General features: G+C 48.5%; 1 protein-coding gene across 2 annotated transcripts in view; it reads left to right on the top strand.

Annotated features, from left to right (window-relative positions):
* Positions 1-7,396: 7,396 nt before the first annotated feature.
* Positions 7,397-19,796, top strand: part of COQ8A (coenzyme Q8A) — a 38,810-nt gene continuing 26,410 nt past the window's right edge. Inside the window, exons 1-2 of one of the 2 annotated variants that reach the window (XM_036918415.2) lie at positions 7,445-7,552; positions 7,891-7,937. The gene's annotated coding sequence lies outside the window, so the exon portion shown is untranslated. Of the gene's footprint in view, positions 7,553-7,890; positions 7,938-19,796 lie in introns of both variants that reach the window. The other variant, XM_036918414.2, reaches the window with a different exon arrangement.

Here is a 19,796-nt window from a genome sequence, read left to right as displayed (position 1 = left end):
CTGTCTTAGGTTGTTCCTCCCTTGAGGAATCTTACCCATCTCTGGCTAACCAGTCATCTTCCGGGGCCATACAGGGAAATGTAAAGTTGTTAAGTGAGAGAGAAGCCTTATTGTTTGAAATGGTTAGCTTTTTATTTCTTTGCATATTTATGCCCTGTAGCTTCTATGCCCAGCATTTGTCTTGAGGTGTCTTTACCACTTGGAAGAATTATGATACTCGGTAAATTTGATATGAGGCACGAATTCTATTTAAGGGTTGTAATTAGGAAGGAAGAAGAAAAGCTATAGAAGTAGCAGGCGGAAGAAAACATGGGAAGATTGATTATTTCTTTGACATATCTTCTTGTAGAGTAACTTCAGCATGTATAGGTTTTAAGCTACTACTTAAATTGCGCACACACATTAACATAATAGGAGTATAGTTACATAACCAAAGAATATCTGTAATTACCAGCCATCTCCAGTGAAACCAAGAAAACCAGTTAGGCACCTTAGGCATTTGTGAAAACTTATCTATGATATGGTGGATATTGTCCAACTGAACTTGAACAGTCTGAGAGAAATCAAATTAAAACAACCCATTCCTGGGGAATGTTCACAACCCTTATGTTCTATTAACAGTAAATAGTCTGTAGTTGTGAGATTTTGGAGTGCTACAATTTGCACTTCTCCTAATTCTTGGTTGAGTTCCAACAGTATAGATCCAGTCAAATTTGTTGTTTTACTGTATGCACAGGCCAGCTTAGATATCTCCTTCATTCCCATGGCAAGTTCAGGAGCTGGTGGGATGAGTGCATCTACAGCTGTAGCAGTGCGTGGATCTTTGTTGGGGTTTTTTGATGATCATCTTCTGGCATGAGTCTTCCAGAGAGTGCTGATGTTGGAAGTTCTCTTTCATATCGTATCTTAGTTCATTTTCGGGGTAGCCCAATTAGGCTTTGATCTTCTGTATAAACGCAAACAGACCCTTTGCCTACACTTTTATATGCCCTTTATACCCTTGTGTAGGACTCACTGGAGGTTACCACACAGGAACTGCCCTTTTTTTGTTTTGTTTTGTTTTGTTTTTGGTATCACTAATCTACACTTACATGACGAATATTATGTTTACTAGTCTCTCCCCTATACCTGGTCTCCCCTATAAACCCCTTTACAGTCACTGTCCATCAGCATAGCAAAATGTTGTAGAATCACTACTTGCCTTCTCTGTGTTGTACAGTCCTCCCTTTTCTCCTACCCCCCCATGCATGCTAATCTTAATACCCCCCTACTTCTCCCCCACCCCTTATGCCTCCCTACCCACCCATCCTCCCCAGTCCCTTTCCCTTTGGTACCTTTTAGTCCATTCTTGAGTTCTGTGATTCTGCTGCTGTTTTGTTCCTTCAGTTTTTCCTTTGTTCTTATATTCCACAGATAAGTGAAATCATTTGGTATTTCTCTTTCTCCGCTTGGCTTGTTTCACTGAGCATAATACCCTCCAGCTCCATCCATGTTGCTGCAAATGGTTGGATTTGCCCTTTTCTTATGGCTGAGTAGTATTCCATTGTGTATATGTACCACATCTTCTTTATCCATTCATCTATCGATGGACATTTAGGTTGCTTCCAATTCTTGGCTATTGTAAATAGTGCTGCAATAAACATAGGGGTGCACTGATCTTTCTCATACTTGATTGCTGCATTCTTAGGGTAAATTCCTAGGAGTGCAATTCCTGGGTCAAATGGTAAGTCTGTTTTGAGCATTTTGATGTACCTCCATACTGCTTTCCACAATGGTTGAACTAACTTACATTCCCACCAGCAGTGTAGGAGGGTTCCCCTTTCTCCACAGCCTCGCCAACATTTCTTGTTGTTTGTCTTTTGGATGGCAGCCATCCTTACTGGTGTGAGGTGATACCTCATTGTAGTTTTAATTTGCATTTCTCTGATAATTAGTGAAGTGGAGCATCTTTTCATGTGTCTGTTGGCCATCTGTATTTCTTTTTTGGAGAACTGTCTGTTCAGTTCCTCTGCCCATTTTTTAATTGGGTTATTTGTTTTTTGTTTGTTGAGGCGTGTGAGCTCTTTATATATTCTGGACGTCAAGCCTTTATCGGATGTGTCATTTTCAAATATATTCTCCCATACTGTAGGGATCCTTTTTGTTCTATTGATGGTGTCTTTTGCTGTACAGAAGGTTTTCAGCTTAATATAGTCCCACTTACTCATTTTTGCTGTTGTTTTCCTTGCCCGGGGAGATATGTTCAAGAAGAGGTCACTCATGTTTATGTCTAAGAGGTTTTTGCCTATGTTTTCTTCCAAGAGTTTAATGGTTTCATGACTTACATTCAGGTCTTTGATCCATTTTGAGTTTACTTTTGTATATGGGGTTAGACAATGGTCCAGTTTCATTCTCCTACATGTAGCTGTCCAGTTTTGCCAGCACCATCTGTTGAAGAGACTGCCATTTCCCCATTGTATGTCCATGGCTTCTTTATCAAATATTAATTGACCATATATGTCTGGGTTAATGTCTGGATTCTCTAGTCTGTTCCATTGGTCTGTGGCTCTGTTCTTGTGCCAGTACCAAATTGTCTTGATTGCTATGGCTTTATAGTAGAGCTTGAAGTTGGGGAGTGAGATCCCCCCTACTTTATTCTTCTTTCTCAGGATTGCTTTGGCTATTCGGGGTCTTTGGTGTTTCCATATGAATTTTTGAATTATTTGTTCCTGTTCATTGAAGAATGTTGCTGGTAGTTTCATAGGGATTGCATCAAATCTGTATATTGCTTTGGGCAGGATGGCCATTTTGACGATATTAATTCTTCCTAGCCAAGAGCATGGTATGAGTTTCCATCTGTTAGTGTCCCCTTTAATTTCTCTTAAGAGTGACTTGTAGTTTTCAGAGTATAAGTCTTTCACTTCTTTGGTTAGGTTTATTCCTAGGTATTTTATTTTTTTTTGATGCAATTGTGAATGGAGTTGTTTTCCTGATTTCTCTTTCTGTTGGTTCATTGTTAGTATATAGGAAAGCCACAGATTTCTGTGTGTTGATTTTGTAACCTGCAACTTTGCTGTATTCCGATATCAGTTCTAGTAGTTTTGGGGTGGAGTCTTTAGGGTTTTTTATGTACAGTATCATGTCATCTGCAAAGAGTGACAGTTTGACTTCTTCTTTACCAATCTGGATTCCTTGTATTTCTTGGTTTTGTCTGATTGCCGTGGCTAGGACCTCCAGTACTATGTTAAATAACAGTGGAGAGAGTGGGCATCCCTGTCTAGTTCCCGATCTCAGAGGAAATGCTTTCAGCTTCTCGCTGTTCAATATAATGTTGGCTGTGGGTTTATCATAGATGGCCTTTATTATGTTGAGGTACTTGCCCTCTATTCCCATTTTGCTGAGAGTTTTTATCATGAATGGATGTTGAACTTTGTCAAATGCTTTTTCAGCATCTATGGAGTGATCATGTGGTTTTTGTCTTTCTTTTTGTTGATGTGGTGGATGATGTTGATGGACTTTCGAATGTTGTACCATCCTTGCATCCCTGGGATGAATCCCACTTGGTCATGGTGTATGATCCTTTTGATGTATTTTTGAATTCGGTTTGCTAATATTTTGTTGAGTATTTTTGCATCTACGTTCATCAGGGATATTGGTCTGTAGTTTTCTTTTTTGGTGGGGTCTTTGCGTGGTTTTGGTATTAGGGTGATGTTAGCTTCATAGAATGAGTTTGAGAGTATCCCCTCCTCCTCTATTTTTTGGAAAACTTTAAGGAGAATGGGTATTATGTCTTCCCTGTATGTCTGATAAAATTCCGAGGTAAATCCATCTGGCCCGGGGGTTTTGTTCTTTGGTAGTTTTTTGATTACTGCTTCAATTTCGTTGCTGGTAATTGGTCTGTTTAGATTTTCTGTTTCTTCCTGGGTCAATCTTGGAAGGTTGTATTTTTCTAGGAAGTTGTCCATTTCTCCTAGGTTTCCCAGCTTGTTAGCATATAGGTTTTCATAGTATTCTCTAATAATTCTTTGTATTTCTGTGGGGTCCGTCGTGATTTTTACTTTCTCGTTTCTGATACTGTTGATTTGTGTTGACTCTCTTTTCTTCTTAATAAGTCTGGCTAGAGGTTTATCTATTTTGTTTATTTTCTCGAAGAACCAGCTCTTGGTTTCATTGATTTTTGCTATTGTTTTATTCTTCTCAATTTTATTTATTTCTTCTCTGATCTTTATTATGTCCCTCCTTCTGCTGAACTTAGGCCTCATCTGTTCTTCTTTTTCCAATTTCGATAATTGTGACATTAGACCATTCATTTGGGATTGCTCTTCCTTTTTTAAATATGCATGGATTGCTATATACTTTCCTCTTAAGACTGCTTTTGCTGTGTCCCACAGAAGTTGGGGCTTAGTGTTGTTGTTGTCATTTGTTTCCATATATTGCTGGATCTCCATTTTGATTTGGTCATTGATCCATTGATTATTTAGGAGCGTGTTGTTAGCCTCCATGTGTTTGTGAGCCTCTTTGCTTTCTTTGTACAGTTTATTTCTAGTTTTATGCCTTTGTGGTCTGAAAAGTTGGTTGGTAGGATTTCAATCTTTTGGAATTTTCTGAGGCTCTTTTTGTGTCCTAGTATGTGGTCTATTCTGGAGAATGTTCCATGTGCACTTGAGAAGAATGTATATCCTGTTGCTTTTGGATATAGAGTTCTATAGATGTCTATTACGTCCATCTGCTCTACTGTGTTGTTCAGTGCTTCCGTGTCCTTACTTATTTTCTGCCCAGTGGATCTATCCTTTGGGGTGAGTGGTGTGTTGAAGTCTCCTAGAATGAATGCATTGCAGTCTATATCCCCCTTTAGTTCTGTTAGTATTTGTTTCACATATTCCATGCATTTATTTTTAACAAAATCAAAAAGAATACTGACATTGAGCACTACTACATAATGTGGAATGTGAATATTTTAATTCTACAAATGTGCCTCAGGATTTTGTCTCCAGGTCTAAAAGTTGTGATTTAGTGTTAAAGAGGAAATATTTCAACCAGTATTTAAGTTGACTTTACAGATATTATGAATACAGATCATACTTTGACATCATTTAGAAATAAAAGATGCAATTATTAAAGTAAAATAATTGATTTTTGGTGGGCAAAATGTGAGAGTCCTAGTTACCTAGTATCTATGGATTAGTAGCACCAAGATGTTCTAAAAGCACTTAAAATACCACAGCTAATAAGTCAGATGAAATTGCAGAAGTTGTGGTCCTTTTTTCATTTCAAAATGTAGAAGTCATTTTCAGGTGTATGTGTACTAACAATTTAGGAAAAAATTGTTACATATACAATGATAAATGAAAAAATTCATGATACATATACAATGTTGGGTTTATCACTCATTTAATAAGCAAAAATAACAAAAATTATATAATGTGACTATGTGACAGGCATCATCTTAAGTACTTTACATATATTAATTCATTGAATCCTCAACAATCTTAGATATAGGTACTATATCCTCATTTTATAGAGGAGAAAACTGAGGCACAGATAGGTTAAGTAACTAGCCCAGGGTCACACAGTTAATAAGTAGCAGAGCTGTAATTCTAACCCAGGCAGTCTGGGTCCTGGGCCCATGTTCTTAACCATAGTATTCATAAAACACTATTTGCCTCAGACTATTTGCACTGACTAGGTGCTGGGGACATAGCAGTAATCCAAGAAACGAAGATTCAGCTCTCATGGAATTTATATTCCAATTGGAGGAGACAGATGATAAACAAACAAGTAGACATGTTAGATGATAAAAAAATACTAGGATGAAAAATAAAGCAAGATGAGGGAATAGTGAGTTCCCTTAAGACAATTTAGAAGAACACGATGAGTTATACTTTGGTAGGATGATCAGGAAAGGATTCTATCTAATAAAAGGGGACAATAAGAGCAGACATTTGGTAATAAGATATTTGCCCTGCAGTACAGATGGGTCACTCGGATAAAATTTATCAGTGGTAATAACTCTTACTTTGGAAAAGACCCCCAATTCTGCTTCTTCTTGATAGTTAAGGGAAGGGCAAGAGTTTCTCTTGAATCTGCAGAGGCCCGGTTGCCTTTGGCTCAAAACAGTCCATATGAAAGGTGGCACATTTGGGGGCGACTTGATCCTTCCCAGGAACGCAGTCAGTATGAGGAAACTGCTGTGCAGGAGGGGGCAACGGACAACCTTTGAAGGCTTAGCCCAGAGGCTCCATCTTTCTCCATGTGGTAAAAGGGAGCCAGCTGCCTACTGAAGGCCTGTCTCCCAGTTAGCCAGTACTGTTTGGGGCAGTTACTTTCCTTGATTCTCCCTCAAATAGATTTTGTATCTGAGGTGTAGAAGACGGTGGGGCCATCCGAATTTGGCCAGTGAAGAGTATGTGGCTGTCCTGCAGAGGCCTCCTGGCCAGAGAAGCCACACAGGGCAGCCCTTCCCACAGAACAAACCCCCGCCCCACCCGCCTGCCCAGAAAGCAAGGCGGCTGCGTACAGGGCACATGGTGCCAGGAGCCCGCCCTCCGGTCGTTGGGCACGAGCCCGGCCTTCATGTCACCTCTGGTGTATTACACACTCGTCAGGCATCAACACAGAACGGTTTTAATTTCTCAAAGTGAAAAATTAAAATAAGTAAGCTTCTAAAGTGTTAACCTGAATTCCACAATACAGACTTAGAATAAAGGACAGTTCTTTGGCTTGAATATTAGGTTTTACGAAAATTCACTAAATTGTTCTTAATTTTCTTTTTCCCACCGGATCCACTAACAAAGGCGGATAGCGCTTGCAGACCAGAGCCTGGGATCGCGGACGGGCAGGCGCGGCTTGGATCGGGGTCTGGCCCGGCAGGGAGGCGGCGGAGCTTCCCTGCGCGGCGCCTCAGGATCAGCCCGTTTGGGGGCGCCCACACAAAGTCCCCGGTTCACCGAGATAAAGGGCGTGCGGGCAGGGCCGGGGTGCCGAGGCGGGCTCCACAGCCCGGCGCCCTTCTGCGGGGCCCGGGAGCAGGGCCCAAGCACAGGAAGCGGGGCGCGGGGTGGGCCTCGCCGGCCTCCAGCCGCGTTCGCCGCAGCACGCCCGCCTCTCCCGCTGCTTGCCCCGAGACCGCTCGGAGGACCGCTGAGCACCGGTAGGGAAGGCACAGAGCTCTCCCTGGAAGAGTCCGCTCATATGTCACACTCAGGCCCCGCCGGCCGCCGCAGAGCGGGGCCTTGAATCCCACTTGCCCAACTAGGGGAAAGGGCAGCAGGGAGCGGGGGAATGGGAGGGGCCGGAGCTGGGGAGGCCTCCCATTGGCTCAGCTAGCTCCGCCCTCGGCCCCGATTGGCTGCGGGCGGAACGCATGGGCCGAGCATGCTGCCCCGCGCCGCGCGGCGTGCGGCCAGCGGCGGAGGCGCAGCCAATGGGAGCGGCCAGCAGGGCAGGGCGGGGCGGCGCGGGGTCCGGGTGCGGGCGGCTGGTAAACAGATCCCGAGCGCGTGCTGGGGCCAGCGCTGCTGAGGGCGCGCGGACGCGGCGCGGAGGGGGTTCGCAGAGCCGGCTTCCTGCTCGGGTAAGGCCCGGACCGCCGCCTACCTGCGGCCTGAGCACGGCTCTTCACGCGCCCTGGCCCGCCGTGCAGCCTCAAGCGACAGCTCGGCTTCCCCTTGCGAGCTTCACGGGCCGCGGGGCTGCGGCGTGGTGCGCGGCCTCAGGGTGCGGGACGGGAGCCTTGTACCTGGCTCCTACCGCGTGCCCACCGCAGCTCGCCCTGCCTGTTCGGTGAGGGGGCGAGGGCCGCGTGCCGGAGCCGGGTCCCGGAGGAGCCGGCAGCGCGGTGAACGAGCCCCTGGGCCGCTAGTACAGCTTTCCTGCCTCACTTGCTTACGATAATGTTCTTTTAAATCCTAGACCCCATGGCACGGTGTCTCAGGGGCTCTCTCTGCCTCTGGCTGCAGGTTTGTATCAGAACCTGTCACTTGCACCGAGTCAACTGTTGGGTTTCACAGGATTTGGGTGAACTTGTGAAAGAGGGCATTCTTGATGGTTTTGAACCTTTTTCTTTGCTTTGGCCCTTCCTCCTACTTTCCCAAACACTGGGAGTCTTGTGAGTGGTTTGGGCTTAAATGCCTAAACTGCATTTCCCTAGCCTCCACCTGCCCTGCCAAACCCAGGCCAGTTTAACCAAGTGCTTTGGGGACCGGGAATGCTGCAGGGGCAGGTCTGTGTGCTGGGGCTCTCCGTCTGGGTGAGAGATATCAGCCTCCTCTAGGATTGGGCCTAGAGCCCATTGGAAAAGTTGTCCATCCTCACTTGGGCCTTGGTTGTGAGTGACAGAAGACTAAAGAGCTGGATCTGCCAGGCCTGACCTGTTGCCAAAGGATTTGAGCACACACGATGATGCCAACCTCCCATTTCTCAGGCTGTGGATGGGTGGATAATCCTGGCAGGTGGGCACTTCTGAGAAGAGACAAAGCTGGGGCAAGGGGCACTAGGTGGTTCACAGGAGCAGCATCTTTAAGGCGCTGGTTTGGGGCATTTTGTTCAGCCTTCCAAATAGTGCACACAGTACAGGGTTGTAATAATTTTCTGCCTAACATTGGAACTAAAAGAAAAGTGAGACAGGTGGTCTGAGAACTTCCCTGTATCACCTCAGAGAGAGTTCTCAACCTTCAGACTTGACATTGGACTTCATCATTCTTTGTGGTGCTAGGGCTGGCCTGTGCTTTGTAGGATTCATAGCACCATCCCTGGCCTCTATCTATTACATGCTTGCAGTGCTAGATGTCTCCTAGAGGGCAAAAGAGAACCACTGAGGTAAGACTCTAAAAAGAGTCTCCCATGCTGCCAGAGGCCTCCTGGGACCTGCCATGAGCAGTTAAGAAGCTTAGGCAGAGGGTATGTGCCCCCTGCCCTAAATCAATGATGGAAGCCTTGTAGATTGGGCTTTAAAGGAGACCCCACCTCTACCCCCAGGGGATGGGAGAGAGGGAAGGTAGCAAGTCATGGGCATTAGTGTGCATGGCAGTGCTTTGGGGTCCCGAGTGCAGAAATGGAAGACTAGTGGTGTCTGTCTTTGGGGACTTTTCAAGACTGGGGCGGGGTGGGGTGGGTAATAGGCATGTGAGAAACCATGGGGCAGTTTTTAAATAGCAAACAAGGTTTTTTTTTGCTTTTTTTTTTTATTAAGGTATCATTGATATACAATCTTACGAAGGTCTCACATGGGCAACATTGTGGTTACTATATTCACCCATATTTTCAAGTCCCCACCACACCCCATTGCAGTCACTGTCCATCAGCGTAGTAGGATGCTATAGAGTCACTACTTGTCTTTGTGCTATGCGGCCTTCCCCGTGACCCCCCTACATTATGTGTTATCAAAATGCCCTTTAATCCCCTTCTCCCTCCCTCCCCACCCGCCCTTCCTCACCCCTCCCCTTTTGTAACCGCTAGTGCCTTCTTGGAGTCTGTGAGTCTGCTGAATAGCAAAGAAGTTTAAGCTCTCTGCACGCCTGCAGAAAGGCCACCTCGGTTATTCACCCACCAGTGGCACTTCCACAATGGTGCTTTACTCATCCTCACTTTTTGCTCAGACATCTCTTGTGACAGGGAAGGGGTGGCGCATGTCTACAGACAGTGTCTGGCTGCATTTCAAACACACCTATGGTATGTTTACATGTACCCAGGAGTATAATGATGCAGCAGGACCACATGGGTAATTTGTAGAGTTCTGTAGTTGATCCAAGCATCAGTGTCAGAGACAGTGGGCCATTTCTTTCCATACAGAGAAAGTCTAGATTTTTTTTTTTTCAGTGTAACCTAGAATTGATGCCCCAAATCTCTGAAGTACCAAACTGATGGGGCTGTAGAATTGCTGAAAACCACTGATCACTGCACAGGATGGGGACAAATATCCAGGCTCCTGCCATGCATTTCCCTTTCTTGTTAATTGATCCTGTGGGGCTGTATTAGAATTTTTCCTTAACATTCCTCAGGGGTTCTTTTGGGTGTCCTGTGTTGCTTGTAGAAGAGTATCTGGACAGGGAGGTCACTCACTTCTCCTTTTTAAAAAAGAAGTGTAGAGAAGTCTATTCTTGGGAAGCTCCAAACTTGGCAGGATAATTTTCCATCAGGAGCCACGCACACTGAGTTGTTATCTTTGTCAGTTGAAAGAAGAGCTGTGTGCAAAATTAGACAGGAGTATTTAGATGGTGAGTTGTCTTGATCTGACAGTGGCATCTGGAAATAGTTCCAGCATTCCTGCTAAATAACAGTTAGGAGCTTGGGAGAGCCAGTGGAAAGGAGGGCTGGTGGGCTGAGATGCAAGGGCCCTTCTCCTTCAGGAGTTGTGCCCTTTGTGGAGTCTGCTGACCCAGAGGCAGGGCTTGGACCCCACGTGAGATGCAGCTGGGTGGGATCTGAGAGGGGGCTTCTCCTGCATTTTGGGAGCCTATGTGTGTGTCCACAGTCTGTCCACAGGCATATCCTTTGTTGGTGGGGTTACAGGCTCCTGAGCCCTGACCTTTTACTTTGAGGTCAGGGGCCCACAGAATATTTAAAGTTGGAAATGACCCTGAAAAATCTCTTTTCATTGTTCATACCTGGGTGTGACTTAGGTTAGTGTGTGCATGTAGAGAAGATTCATGAGAAAGCTGAGGGCTTTTCACTCATATTGCCATTTTAGGGTGATGTAGAATCTGTTATAGTTGAGTAGCCACTTAGCTCTTGTTTTGAGAACCCTTGACTTGCTTTTATTTTAAAAAATCTTTCCATTTTCATCTGGGCTTGTGGAGAGGGGGTAGGTACATTTAGTCCAAACCCTGGAAAATCCCTGTGTTCCCTATGGGTTGGTGCCCCTGAAGAAAAGCCCACTCTGGAATGTTATTTACTCCTTGTCGAGCCAGTATTGATTATGCGCCTTGAGCATGGCATTGGGAATATGACAGTAAACAAGACCTGGGTCCCTGACTTCAGGGGATTGTAGCAAGGGGTGTGCAGATGCCTGTCTAAATGCCCTGTGTGGTCTGGACTGGGGTCTCAGGGTCAGACCACTTCTAGCTGATAGGAACCGAGAAGGCTTCTTGGAGAAGAAGCATGTTAGCTGGGCCTCAGGAAGAGCAGAATTTCAGCAGGAAAAGTTGGGAGTTGGTGTTGGGGGGTGGTGAGGGGACAGTGGTTCCCAAACCCTCTGTGGTGAAGGACCAGCTCCCCCCGCCCCATTTGTTGAAGGCCAGTGCTTTTGCAAAACACAGTAGAAACTTCACAGCAGTGCTCAGATGTGTCTGAGCACTTAAATATTTGTAAGTGCTTACTCCTGTTGTAAGTCTCGTTGAGGACATTACCAGGCCAAAGACCACTGTTGAGTAGTGTGGGTCCAGGTGGGCTTCCTGAGCAGAGAGGCATGGGGTGGGTGAGTGCTGAGGGTGGGGTTGTGTGCTGTCAGCTGGAGGGTGGGGGAGCAGTGGGGGCTGCGCTGGAGAGCAGATTGGTGGGGGAAACCCCCATTTCTGGAGCAGCCTTGGAGCTCTGGCCTTTCAAACTTTGGTCAGGCTGAGCAGCCTTGCACCCCTTGTGTTCGTGCCACATTTACCTCACCGGTGAGCTGGGTGAGGAGGGCTTGGCATAGTGCTCCTGGTGACCGTCACCTGGCAGTTCAGTGCAGGCCAGAGAGGGTTCCCCAAACACCCACCACTCAAATGCAGCTGCAGCCTGGAGGACCCTGAGAGGACGCAGCATGGGCTGGCTGACTGCACAGGACCTACAGGGGGAGCCAGCCCTCCGCGGTGGGAAGCAGGCTGGAGCGTGTTGACTGTGCTGGAAAGGGCTGGGAAGCTGCTTTCTGTGCCCAGAGGCTGGGGCCTGAAGGATGAGTGTGGTTTTCATGGGAGAGGGAAGCTCTTGAAGCTGGAAAACTGAGCAGGGGGGGCAAAGGTCTGGCCGCAGGTGGGTGTTGCCATGGGGAGGGGAAGGCCCTCAGGTGGCAGGGCAGGTGGATGGCAGGGAGCCCAGTGAGGGTGGCCTGAGGCTCAGGTGGTGGGCAGGTGGAGGTGGTATATGAGGGATAGATTTAAGAGACTAAATCTGTGCAGGTAGGCTTTCTAGATTAAGGGGCTGATTGGCCAGGGGGCTGAGATTTCTAGTTTGGGGAGGAGGTGTTTGGGTCGATGGTTGTGTCACTGCTGAAAACAAGGTCCAGGAAGAGGAGGAGCTGGTCTGGGGGAAGATGGCGATGTCAGTGAGGGGTTGAGGGGCCTGTAGGCCTTTTCCCCATCCTTTTTTATCAAGGCATAATTTGCATGTGTTCAATTCACCCTTCCTAGTGTGTGTTTGACAAATGTGTATAGTCATGTAACCATTGCCACACTCAAGGTATAAGACAGTTCCATCAGCCCGAGTTCCCCTTCACTGGTGCCTGTGGGACTTCAAGGGGTGACGTGTGTTGTTCTAGAATTGGTTCCTGGGTCGAGGTGGCCCACCTGGCCAGAGAGCAGGGATGTGCAGTCAGCCTGTGGAGAGGTTGGGACAGCCCAGGGGATAGCGTAAGTATGCCAGGGGATGGTGTCAGGACCAGGCCTGGGGACTCCATGCCCCTGCTACCCCTAGGCAGGAGGTCACGAAGAAGAGCTGGTGGAGGGAGCTGAGTGTGAGCCACAGGAGCCGAGGAGGGGGTTTAGGGGGAGTGTGGGCAGTGGGAACCACAGAGGAGGGTGGTGCTGGGGTGGGCTTGGTGGCCCAGGTGGCCCCGGTGAGTGGCAGATGGCTGGGGTCAGGTGGCGGTTGGGAAGGGAGAGTGGTGGGAAGTGCTCTCCTTGGAAGATGTTGGCAGGGATGAGGCCAAAGGAGAAGTGACACTCACGGGCCATTTTATATTTGGTCCGAAAGCTGAGAGCACGGTGTGGGCCTAAGGGGAACGTTTTGGTGGACAGAGAGATTGGAGGGAAGGAAATCAGGTGGGGCAGGGTCCTGGGGGCTGGTTGGTCAGTGCCGGGAGAAACTGGTGGTCTGAGATGGGGCCAGGGTGTGAGGGTGCTTGCTGCTCACTGCCTGTTTGGGGACAGAGAGCTCAGCTGTAGAGTGTGTGAGTGTGTAAAAGTGTATGAGTGTAAGAACACATGCACATGTGCATGTGTGAGTTTGAGAGTGTGCATGCAAGAGTGCGAGAGTGTAGGAGTATGAGAGTGAGCAGGTGTGTGTGAGCGCATCTGTACAAATGTAAGTGTAAGAGTGAGGATGAGCATGTGTGTGGGAGTAAGAAATGTGAGTGTAAGTGTAAGCATATGAATGTGTGAGTGTGTAAGAGTGAGTCCAGGAGTGTGTGAATGTGTACAAGTGAGCACACGAGTGTGCTCTGTGTGAGTGTGTGCACAAGTGTGTATGTGTACTGATCTGGGTATGTGCATGTGGGTGTGGAGAGGTGGGTCTTCCAGGGCTGTGTCCTGGGAGGGTCGGGCCCTGGTGGGCAGGCCCTGGGGCTCCCCACTGGCTGCTCATGTAGTGCCTTCCAGGGCAACCCTGAGGGCATCATCTGTCGCCCTGTTAGCTCCTTTGCAGAGCCTCATCATGCCTCCGTGCCCACCATCCTACATGTGAAGTTCTTATGGTTGTGTCTTTGTCTCTGGGGACTAGAGCGCATCTGGGTCAGTTGCCTCATTTTACACATAGGAAATGAGGGGGTGCAGCCCAAAGGGGAGAAGGTTGTGCCAAGGGCATGTGTGGTTGGTGTGGGCCTCCCTGTCTGCCCTCCTTCCGCCATCATCACACTGCCTGGTGGGTTCCAGGAACCTGAGGGCCTGGGGCAGTATGCCTGCTGCCTGTGGAGTGGCACCAGAGTCCTGGGGACCTTCGTGTACACACAGCTTTTGGTTGAGGTCCCGAGCCTGGGGTCAAGCCTGGGGTTTCCTCTGTGGCATTGATCCTGGCTGGAGGAGGGTGTAGATAAGAACAGGTGCCCTGTGACCTGCAGGTGGTTACTGTTGACCGCCAGCACGAGAGTCTCACATCTTCCTGAGATGTAAGAAAAATATGTGGCTCTTGGTCCCAAGCACCTGGTGAGCAAAGGGCTGAGAATGGTGTTAGGTCTGCGGGGTATCCTGCCCAAGCCTGTGGAGCTCACTGCTCGTGGACCAGGCCTGCTGTTTTTTCCCTCTTCTTCCCTGCTTCTTATGAGCAAGGATTTGGGCAAAGGAGAGGAAACAATAGAGGTGCCTTGTCCTGTGTGGCCCACCACCTCTCTCTCCAGTGTGTTATGCCCCATAAGCAAGCCTATAACCTGCCTGGCTCTGCTCTCTGAAAGTTGCTCTTTCTCCATTTCTCCCACCCCCACCCTTCCCCTGTTACAGCTGGGGTGCTGGGCCAGATGTATGGTTGTGCATGGTGGGGTCAGCTGGTTGTGGACAGCAAGAAGTTTCCCTGGTGCGCAACACCCCGGTTGTCTCTTTGGTCCCGAGTTCTAGATGAGCGAGCTGCACGACGCCAGTGTGCACCAGTGGTAGCCTTCAGTGTGGGGCTTCACGGTCTTTGCACCACCTCATCTCAGATAGAACTGGCCCAGAACCTGCCCCTAGTGGCTGAGATCGCTGGTGCTGAGGAGCTTTCTGGAAGGAGCAGTTTAGCCAGATGTCCTTTGAGAGCCTAGCCAGCTCCAGGATTTCAATGACTCATAATTCTCTGCAATTTAGGGTACATACTTTTTGGAGCATGAACTTTGCTGTGTCTCCTGGAGAGTGACTATTGATTTTTAAAAAATGGTACTGATCTGGGGGTAGACTTCTTACCTGAGTCTCCCTGAGCTTCCTAGGCAGCAGAGGAAAGAACTCCAGCTTGGAGCCAGACAGGTGTGGACAGACCATCTCCTGGCAGCTGGGATTTAGAGGCGATTTCTTCCCCTTGCTGAGTTTTATCTCCTCTGCAGATAGGGCAGGAGTGCCTTACAAGGCTGTGGGAGGATTAGGAGTAACACAAAGTGACATACACAGAAGGGGACAGTAGGTGGTAGCTGTTCTTGTTATTAATGCCATTTCATTGCAGTAGTAAATCTAAAGTGAGAGTGTTTTGACAGATTGAGTGTAAAAACTGATGGCATGCATTTTGAGGATGGGGGCTCTTGCTTGGACATTGTGGCCCCCACAGCCTGTGCAGTGCCTGGCGTGGAATCAATGGTCGGTAATGGATAGTGCTGAACTGAGCCTGGGAAAGAAACTCATGGAATAATGTGGCAAATTAATACTGAAAGCCAGCAGGACTCTGTCATCAAGAACAGGAATGTATTTTGAGCTGCTGAGGGGATACCCCAGCACATAGCATAGTGCCTGGCACTTGCCTGGCATTCAGTACTGTTGGTAGGGTGATCAAATACAGTTATTTTAGAGGAATGATTTGGAAATTATTCTAGAATACAGTCCCTCTTCCCAACCCAGTAGTTTGCCTTTTTAAAAATAGCCACTGTATTAGTTTTCTATTGCTGCTATAACAAATCACCACAAATCTTGGTGGCTTGAAAAACCGTAGATTTATTGTTTTACCGTCCTGGAGGTCAGAAGTGTGCAGTGGGTCTGACTGGGCTAAAATCAAGGAGTCAGCAGGGCTGGTTCCTTTTGGGGGAATGAGGGGAGAATCCGGCCATGCCTTTTCCAGCCTCTGTGCTGCCTGCACCCTGCGGCTGTGGCTCCTTCCTTGCCTTGGCGGCCTTCCAACTGCTGCTTGCTTCACACCTGACTCAGATCCTGCCTCTCTGATAAGGACCCTGTGATCACATTGGACCCACAAGGATAATCCCCCAATCCCAAGGTCTTTGATTTACCTTCTCACGTCAGGTGGCATATTCCAGGAATCAGGGTTTGGACATGTCTGGGTGGCTGTTGCAGAGCCTCCCACAGCCTCCCACCATATTTTGGCCACATTTTAACATAACCCTTAAAATACCTGATTTCACTTTAAAAGAAACTCCTCAACTACAGCTCCAGGCACCCCCACCCCCCCGCTCCCGGGCCCTTGTTCACCGTCCTGTGGGACTTGTCATTCTGCGGACAGGATCAGTGTGTCAGAGTGGGCAGGGAGAGTCAGGGGTGTCGAGACGTGAGCCTCCCCTTGAGTTTTTAGTTTGGTGGAGGAGAAAACACATACGTGCCAAAGACAACTTACAAAACAGGGCAGGATCTGACCAGCACTGAAAGATTTAGGTCAGCTGATGGGAAGGCTTAATTCCTGAGTAGAAGGGGCCTGAGTAGAAGGACGTCCTTGAATATATATGACCTGTTCATACATTTCAAAGTACTTCCACCTCTCTTACTGCTATTGAACATGGTAAGAACTTAACACTGTAGTTTCCAGGTGGGGAAACTGGTGACAGGATGGTCCAGGAGCAGGCCTGGAGGGCCTGGTCCACAGGGCAGAGCTAAGGCCCAGGCCTGAGGCTGGCCTCCTGGAGACAGTGCAGGTCCCTCCACCATCCATCAGCCTGTCCTTCCTGTGCTTCCCCTGCAGCCCTAACAGGAGCCCTTGCAGGCAGGCCATGCTATGTGTGGCAATTCGCGCTGGTGGGAGGAGAGGCAGACAGGTTGTATAGTGCTGCTGTATGGAGGCCCAACCGCGGTAGCCACCCAGGCCGGCTTATCCACCCTGAGCTCTGGGCTGCCCCCCCCAGGGGGTCCCAGGTTCTGAATCTGCAGCCCTTGGATGACCTGGTGGAGTCGTGCCATGTAAGGAAAGAGTTTGTTTGGGGGCCTCAGTTGTCTTCTAAGATGAGGACTTCATGTTCCCTCTATGGCTGCTTCTGGACTATTGGGATTTTTCTTGGAATTGTTGAAAATTACATACTCTTGTACTAACGCAGACGAGAACTTGCTGAGCAGAGGCAGTGACACTCCCCTCCAGGGAATCTCAGCAGTTCCCCAATGCTTTTGTTCTGTGAGAAGCACAAGACCAGCACATGGTGACGGCTGTAGCTGCTTTTATTTATTGGGAGTTTCTCACATACCAGGCTCTGTGCTTAGTGTTCCGTGTGTACCACTGCAGTCATTTCTATAAGGTAGCTACTGTGTGTATGCCCACTGTACGGGTGAACGAACTAAGGCATAGAGAGGTTTGGTAACTTCTTCAAAGTCACATCACTTACAAGAAACAGAGCCAGGAGTGGAATCTACTGTGGCCACCATCGAGAAGGTCAGAGGAGACAACACGCAAAGGAGTGTCCTGGTATCCTGGCTGCCATCCCTGCCCCTGGGGAGGTTATGGTATTAGGAGACCCTGGTGTGTTCCCCAGGGTGGGCCCTGGGCTGGGGGTGGGTGGGGGGTATAACAGTAGCAGCAGGAGAAGTCCCAGCCTCTCAGGAGTTTCTAGGGAGGAACCAGTGCTGTGAATGTACCGGCCCAGGGTCCTGAGCGGCCCTTCCTCCTGGAGAGCAGGGTAACTGGTCACAACCAGGCCTGTTAAGTACCAGCCTGCCAAGCGTGGGGTACGGATGGCAGCTTCATTTTCTGATTAAAAGCCCACCAAGGTTCTTTAATTAAAACGTTTTAAAAAATTTAGTTCAGAGGGTGATACTGATGAAGCAGTCAAGATGCTCGCCAGTTAGGAGCCCTGGGTTCAAATCCTGACTTGGCTGACCTATGGCAAGTCAGTGAGGCTTACCTGTGTGCCCAGTGTCCACATCTGAGTGGATCTGAGAGGAGTGCATTAGATAAGCCATAAACAGCTCTTAGGGTCCCAAACGCATGGCACACAGTAGGTGCTCAAAACCTTTAGATGTAGTTGTTATTATGACCACCAGACACCTGGAATGAGGTTCAGACTTGGGGAGCCCCCAAGAACGTGATGAGTGTGGATGATCCTGTGATTGGTTTATGTCCCCAGCACTGGATGGGACAGTATCCCGTTTGACTCAGGGTGCTCTCATCCTCTTCTGGGGCCCGTGTGGTGTAGACGTCATCAGGAGAGGCGGCCAGCATGCTGACGGCCTGCTTGGAGCACCTCGAAGCCAGCAGGGCACAAATTTCTACTGCTCCCTACCATTGTCCATGCCACTTAGGAGAAAACAGCTGGGAGGTGTTCACAATGTATTTTTGGGAGGGACAATGTGGGGAACTCCTCTGATACACGAGCCCCTCACGGCTGGACTAACACTCTGCACTCTGCTGCCAGGTTAATTGTCCCCAAATCCATGCTCACCATGCTAACCCACACTCAGGTGGCTCCCAGCAGTCTGTAGAACAATGCCTGTGCTCCTGAGCCAGGCGGAGCGGGGATCCCTGCGTGCACAGCGCCCCCCTGCACCGCATCCCAGCGAGCCCCACTCCCATCCCCAGGTAAGCAACCCTGCCCTTCACCTCCGCAGAAACCCCACCTGTCAGCCATGCAGACCTGAGAGCACTGTCTACATTGTGCCAGCTTTGGGCATGGGCCTCAGCTCTGCCCTGCAGGCCAGGCCCTCCAGGCCTGCTCCTGGCCCATCCTGTCACCTGTTACCCTACCTGGAAACTACAGTGTAAGTTCTTACCATGTCCAATAGCAATAAGAGAGGTGGAAGTACTTTGAAATGTATGAACAGGCCACATAATTCAAGGACATCTTACTCAGGCCCTAACTGGACTCTCAGCTCTCAGGAATTAAGCCTTCCTATCAGCTGATCTAAATCTTTCAGTGCTGGTCAGATCCTGCCCTATTTTGTAAGTTGTCTTTGGCATGTATGTATCTTTCCCACTAAACTATAAGGGAGTTAAGGGACTGCAGGTGTGTGGCTATGAGCCCTTCATAGTGGCAGGAGGAGGGAGAAGGGGCACAGGAAGTCGGCAACTGGCACCCGCTGCACCTCCTGGGCCTGACACCCCTATGAGCGGCACTCAGACCACCCTGTGTGGGGTGATCCAGGAGAAGGTGGGCACCAGAGCCCCTCCCTTGGGCTCCAGCTGGGGGCCTCCAGGGGTGGGCAGCTCTTGTCTGGTGAGGTGAGCCCATCTCGAGGTCAGGAGCAGAGCTGTCAGTGTTGCTGGGCTGTCCCGGTACAAACCCAGTGGCCTTTCCAGGTTTCCCAGACATTTGTGACTATATTTTACTCTATTGCCCTAGAAGAGGGATTGACAAACTTTGTATAAAGGGCCAGATAGTAAGTATTTTAGGCTTTGTGGACCATAGGTCTGTCTTACATCTACTCAACTCTGCTGAGCTGAAAAAAAGAACCCAAAACCCAAACAGCCTTAGACACACATATGTAAAATATGTAAATGAATGAGGTGTCAACACAAACAGGAAGGAATGCAGCTGTGTTACAGTAGAGACTCATTTACAAACACAGGGCAGGGCTAGTTCCACCGAGGGTCTTGGGTTGCTGACCCCTGACCTAGAAGGATGCCAGTCACATTGCATGTTTTAACTTTTAGTTCAGAAAAATGTGGTCACTATACCTACAATATTATCCTAAGCTAGGATCCTGGATTTTTTTTTGGTGGAGGGAGAAATACCCACTAATTATTCTGTCTTTTAACGCAGGGGCCAGCAGGAGACTGCTGCCTGCCTATGTTATATCCAGTGGATTTTCTCCCCACTTTCTGGGAAGGGCAGCTGAGCTTGTTTCCCCAAAGCAAGATGGCCACGTTCTGCCTTCCTGGCGGGCTGTTCAGGGCAGTTGTCTTCTGATGAAGGACAGTGGCTAACCAAGGGTGTGGAGAGGCATTATTTATAGCATTCTGATCCACCGTCTAACCTTCTGTCATTCTGCCCAGGACAAATACTTCACAGCCATGGGGCAGTGTCTTTAAATTACACATTTGTGTGCTTGCTTATGTATTTTAAACAGATATCTGATATTGTTTTTATATAA

The sequence above is a fragment of the Manis pentadactyla genome, chromosome 9, assembly GCF_030020395.1.
Source record: "Manis pentadactyla isolate mManPen7 chromosome 9, mManPen7.hap1, whole genome shotgun sequence".
Classification (NCBI taxonomy): Eukaryota; Metazoa; Chordata; class Mammalia; order Pholidota; family Manidae; genus Manis; species Manis pentadactyla.
Note: the sequence above shows the minus strand (reverse complement) of the source record. Positions and strands in the feature narration are given on the sequence as shown.